Below are 6,206 nucleotides of genomic sequence, written 5' to 3' on the forward strand. Positions count from 1 at the left end.
GTCTCGGGCATACTGAGAGTGAGCCTGATAGCCTGCTTTATTTATGGCACATTGATCGCCGTATTTAATCTATTAATTACACTGCATGTCACAAGGTTTTCACATGGCACGAGATATTCCGTCAGATTGCGTTTCTCAGAACATATTCACACCGTGAGAAGTTGCTGTCTTTCTCACAGCTGCTGTAGATTGCACGGCACATCGCCGTGTTAGGTACTTACACAACTAATACTCAAATATAAAAAATAATACAACACAAGGCCCTTCTCTGTATTTTAACTTGAATTATTGCGAAGTAACTTACCATTAACAATTTTATGGAATCGATGTTAAGGAAGTCGTGTGAGATGTACGCGGGAGTTTCATTGTAGAGGTCTTAAATTAAACGTTGTTTTATTGTTAGGTATAGGCTTTTATTTAATAAATGTGTCGTCAAGTTAGAATGAGTGTTAGAAGGTTTGAATTGTGGAATTGCAAGAATGTTTTAGAGAAAACTGAAACTGTGCTGGGAAAGTGCGGATAGAAAAAGGCAGCAGTAGGAACGCAGTCATGAAAGCATGCCTCTTGTTGTTCAACAAGCTTGTAAGTGGACTGAAACTAATAGATGCGCATTCGTTGTGCTGCAGTCTCATGTGTGAAGAAAACTTTTAATGTAAATGTAATGTCTTGCGCAAGAAAGTATTTTATTGTGACCGTAATTTAAATGAACATTGAACTTGCCACTTTACGCACGACATTATTTATATAATATTAACCTCTTGCATAAGAGTTTGAAGGACTTTTCATTAGCCATCTTGCTATTATTCCAGATGATAGCGAGATGCCTGTTTTTAAAGTGTGTATACCGTTATAACAGACAAAAAAGTTTTTTTAATAAATAATTTATGCACCTGAAATGTCTTAATTTACTCTACTTTTTCTACATAATTCCCATTAATATTGAGGCCATTGTCAGATCTCGAGACAAACTTCTGTATGCCTTCGTCGAAAAAAACTTGTCGGCTAATTAGACAATATGAATAGACAATTCCGTCTAAGGAAACTTTTCAGCTGAGGAAGAAATCATGAATCGTCTGTCCTATTTCACTTTACATTCCACTTTTTTAATCAAATCGCCGGTAATGACTGAAGGTCTCCCCCTGAAGGTTCCTTATCATGAATGTTTGAGCAGCCATCTTTGAAGGCCTTAACCCATTTCCGCACCATTCTATCACTTGTAGCGTTTTCACCATACATTTCTGATTTGGCAATGAATGTCAACTGACTTAAAGTCCTGAAAACAGCGAAACGCACGCATGTCGCAGTCCACCGGACTCTCATGTCAGGACATTTTAAGGGGAGCGTGTGAGTCAAAAAATCGAAAATGTTGGCTTCTCCGGTTTTTATGCTCATGTTAAAGCTGCAATTCTGACGCATCCAACGGTACTAAAATGGGGCGCATGCCGGAGGCCAGTTTTGCCAAACTTCACACTTAGTTCTTATTCTTTTCCATAGGTAAGAACGCTAGAGCGCATAATGGCCTATGAAGTCAAGTGCTCAAAGCCATGCATAGCACCGGATGTCCACTGCCACAAAATAAGATTGCCAAATATTAAGGTAAACATGGCCATACAGCATCTGGTCAAACATCCTCTGGCTTAACCTCTTCAAGCCTAACCTATACGAGCTACAACCTTTTTCCACCCAAAACTAACCTGAACGGACCTAATCCAAACTCATTGGCTGCAAGAAGTTAGAGAGGCGGTCCAAGTGTACTGGTAGAGCCAGTCATTGGCTGCAAGAAGATTGTTAACCGGGACAGCGTGAATAGGTTAGGCCAGAAGAGGTTAGGCCGGAGTAGGTACAGCCAGATGGGGAACTGCCTGCTTATGAGCGAGAATGCTTAAGGGAGCGCCTTGGTCCAAAATCTACAATTTTGGAGTTTCCGGTTTATAGTCTCATCTTAAAGCTGATATTCTGACCTACCCAACGGTACCAAAACCATCTCTGTACGTTGATTTATGCGTTCACGACAGATCACGAAGGGTGGGGGGATGTGGAGCCCCTTAACAAAACCCTATGAGAAAAATTCCGCCCGGGGTCTATAAATGTGCAGTCTGTGGCCTCGCAGCTCAGTCAGCCACGAGCTGTCATGCTGGAAGGTGTGCATGCAGTCGTTCTCTGCATCGCTGAGTGACGTCAGAGTGAAACAACGCTTACCTTTGGAATCCAAGCTACGTTATATACCTTTACATAGCACGCGAGCCGCCAGTCGGCGGTTTATCGGCTCTCCTGAAAAGTCGCAACTTTCATCTTAAAAATCTATCTCCTCCTATGATTTTCAAGCTACAGCAATGAGAGATATACCGTTCGATTCGCAAATTTATGGTCTGCAAAATGCTGTTTGTATTTTTTCCAATTTCGATATAGTTTGGATTATATTTTGCAAAAAGGGGGGTGGAGGGGGGAGAAATCGAAAAAATGACAAACCCCCCCCCCCAACCGCATAAATCTAAGTTTGGAAAAACGTGAAAGGTCTTTTTTAGATATGGTCTCTAAAAATCGAATGATACGTGTCTCGACGTTGTAGCATGATGTATGTAGGAGGAGAAAGATTTTTAAAGTACCCCCTTTTTTCCGTTTTCTATGAATTTCACGTTTTATTTATTTTTTTCGAAAAATTTACACGAACAATAAGTTCTTAGATTCCTGTTTTACATATGTGTACCAAGTTTCAAAGTGATCCGTCTGTAAATAAAAAAGTTTTCCGCGACCGAGACGATCCCCTTAAGCATTGGCTGAAGACATACGGCGCTATTATCTTTCGGCAGTGTGTTGCTTGTCTGAATTATGGAGCTCAAGCCTAGTCTGCGGCTTCTAGTTCTGAGGCTGAGTAAAGTTAATGCATGATGAAGCTAGGCGTTGGCTCCAGGGCTTACTTAAGAGTAAAATTTGTGGCTTACGGCTGCGCCTGCATTAAGATCATCTCTGTACGCTACTTTATGCGTTCACGACAGATCGCGAAAGGGTTACGTTGCGCAGAGCCTTCACAAATTATTGGGTCGCCTGCGGAAGACCACCACTGCCCTGGATGTAATGGACCATCATGATTCCTGCCTTCCGGAACGTAGTCTTCAACACTTCAAGCCGTCCGTATCTAGGCCCTGGGTCGAACCAGCCCACGGTCGAACGGCCACTTGCCGAAGGACGATAAATTTTGGAACAGAACTATGCTATCTGAAACCTAACCTTAGATGCGGTGAACGTAAAATTACGTAATTCAACGATGCCCGGAAGTCGATGCCCGGAAGTTCTATGCAAGGCGGAGGAGGACAAAAGCGAGTGGTTTATATATACAAACTTTATATACAGATGGGGTATATTATATGAGGTATATAATCAACCTTATATACAGATGAGGTATATTATATGAGGTATATAAATAACTTTAACATACAGATGAGGTATATTAAATGAGGTATATAATCAACTTTATATACAGATGAGGTATATTATATGAGATATATAATCAACCTTATATACAGATGAGGTATATTATATGAGGTATATAATCAACCTTATATGCAGATGAGGTATATTAAATGAGGTATATAATGAACCTCATATACAGATGAGGTATATTGTATGAGATATATAGTCAACTTTATATACAGATGAGGTATATTATATGAGGTATATAAATAACTTTATATACAGATGAGGTATATTAAATGAGGTATATAATCAACTTTATATACAGATGAGGTATATTAAATGAGGTATATAATCAACTTTATATACAGATGAGGTATATTATATGAGGTATATAATCAACTTTTTTTACAGATGAGGTATATTATATGAGTTATAAAAATTAGATCAGACACATGGTAAATTTTAATTACCTGCAATTTTAAATGTAAAACATTTACACATGCCAATAATTACGCAAATTGCGGATGGCAATGAATCGTACTGTAATTAAGTAATTGTTCGATTTCGTCAGTAAAGCTGCGTCCGTAATATAAGTGACAGCTAACTGAACGATGCGTCGTCAGCGATGCGTGGGTTATGGACATGATTATATAGACCATTTAGACAGAGTGCCCTATAGAAAATTAAATCTGCCTCGCAATGTTTGTGACAAACGGCATATACGATTGTGACAAAGTCGGTTATAATTATATGATTATACGATTGCGACATAATTATATGATTAAACGATTGTGACATAATTATATACGATTGTACCCCCACTGCCGCGGTGTCAAGATCACTGACGCCACAACTCGTCGGGGCGCGCGTGGCACTTGGTGTTCGGTTGCTAACAACCGACGCTACTAATCAATGTTTCCAGGCAAGGAGCCGCAAGCAACTTGACTTGGCACCATATAAGCGCTGAGATATATATGATATGACCATTTATTAACAGCACCATATGCTGGGTGAGAAATGATCTTTGAATGCATATACACATGGCCATTATCGACTTAAACTGGCAAACGATTGAGTGCCCGAAAACAAAATTAATTGGCATGAGATATTCGGTCCAATTTTTATAAATATATTATTAAATCTTGACTCCGACAGAAAAGTTTCCAGAAAAAATTAGTGTTCTCGATCAATGTGCATGGAGCTGCGTAAAGAAAGCATTCATATTTAGATAATTTTTAAAAGATTATTTAGAGATTAAATTAAATATTTATTGATAAAAAAAGTTACCACAAAAACAAACATGACTGTCCAACACATCGTCCACATTTCCTACTGCAAGGTTCAAGTTCTGCCGCTCATGGAGAAGTGGTAGAGTTTCCTCTCCGTCCTTCCTCTCATTTCGAGAGGAAGGACGGTTAGTCCTTCCTCTCGAAATGAAAGTTATTTCGGGCCGCAGCTAATACACTGATCCTATAAATAATCCTGTAGTAAATCCTTGTATCCTAGCAAGATTTTGGTATGTATTTTAAATCGGAATTTTGGATCTTGTTAAGAATATAAGCATTAAGCATTATATACGTAAGCATAAGCATGCGTATTCTTTATAAGAACATTACTGATGTTTGGATTCTTATCAAGGTTAATTGAAATATTAATACAAGCAAATTAGGTCTAATTAAATATTTTTTCAAGAATTACAAATCAATGTAGAAAATACATTGCGTTTTATTAACAAGTATGTACTAGGGTGCGTTTTTTTAACAAGCTCATACTGTGATACTTATTTACAACAAGGTCATACTGCAGTGCTTATTCCTAACAAAATCCGAAAATTTAAGTTACAAATCTTGAATGTATCCCATTTCTCTCACTTCATTGGACATTTATAATCGTTTGTGAAGAATTCTAGAACAGGTTGCATTCGTTAGGATAATGATTGATACGCGGGTTCTGTTGAATGCAACATTTTTTTATATATATTGCAAGAGTAGTACAAAAATTTCCACGAATATTAATCAGAAGACTAGATTAGCACACATCTCGCTTTATGAACTCAACAAGCAACTCATTTTGTCAGAAAGCGAAGGATTAAATGGCATGCCCAGGATTTCATTGTGTTTTGACGACTAATACTTTTTCGTAGCTGGTCTGTTTGAAAATTGGGACTGAAATCGTGTCAAATAAATATCCCCCTAAGATTTAAGATAATTCCGTACATAGGATATAGTGTCGTAAATTATTCACCTTGGATTGCAGATGTATAATGTATACTGTCATGAATTGAACGTAGAGTCGGTAATTTATTTCCTCTAGATTTTACAGCCAAAAGTTTTGTTTATGCTAATTATTTCTTATGGTAAAAGCCATCCTTTCCCTGTCAAAATTTTCGTGCCGATTAAGGTCGTTTTAGAGGAACTATATTCGGCTTAGGGGTGAATCAGGAGCACCCTGTCAAAATTTTCGTGCCGATTAAGGTCGTTTTAGAGGAACTATATTCGGCTTAGGGGTGAATCAGGAGCAAGTCGGCCACGTAGGGTGTTTTGCTTTTATTTACCAGCCTCTTTTGGAAAACAATTGCCCGGTAGGCCAAATCTGCGTAATATGCTTAAAAAGAGCAGCTGGTCAAGCTTCGTCATGATGCCCCTGGTCAAACGCTGATGACGCTATCGCACGATCGGGCTGATCAGTTGCTGAACAAGGTAAACGCACGAACAATCGAAGTTCCCGCCATACGGGGGTATGTGGGGGTCTACCTCCCGCACCCCCATCCGGACAGAGCATACCGTTGCAGC

This window comes from Hyalella azteca, unplaced genomic scaffold, assembly GCF_000764305.2.
Source record: "Hyalella azteca isolate HAZT.00-mixed unplaced genomic scaffold, Hazt_2.0.2 contig3653, whole genome shotgun sequence".
Lineage (NCBI taxonomy): Eukaryota > Metazoa > Arthropoda > Malacostraca > Amphipoda > Hyalellidae > Hyalella > Hyalella azteca.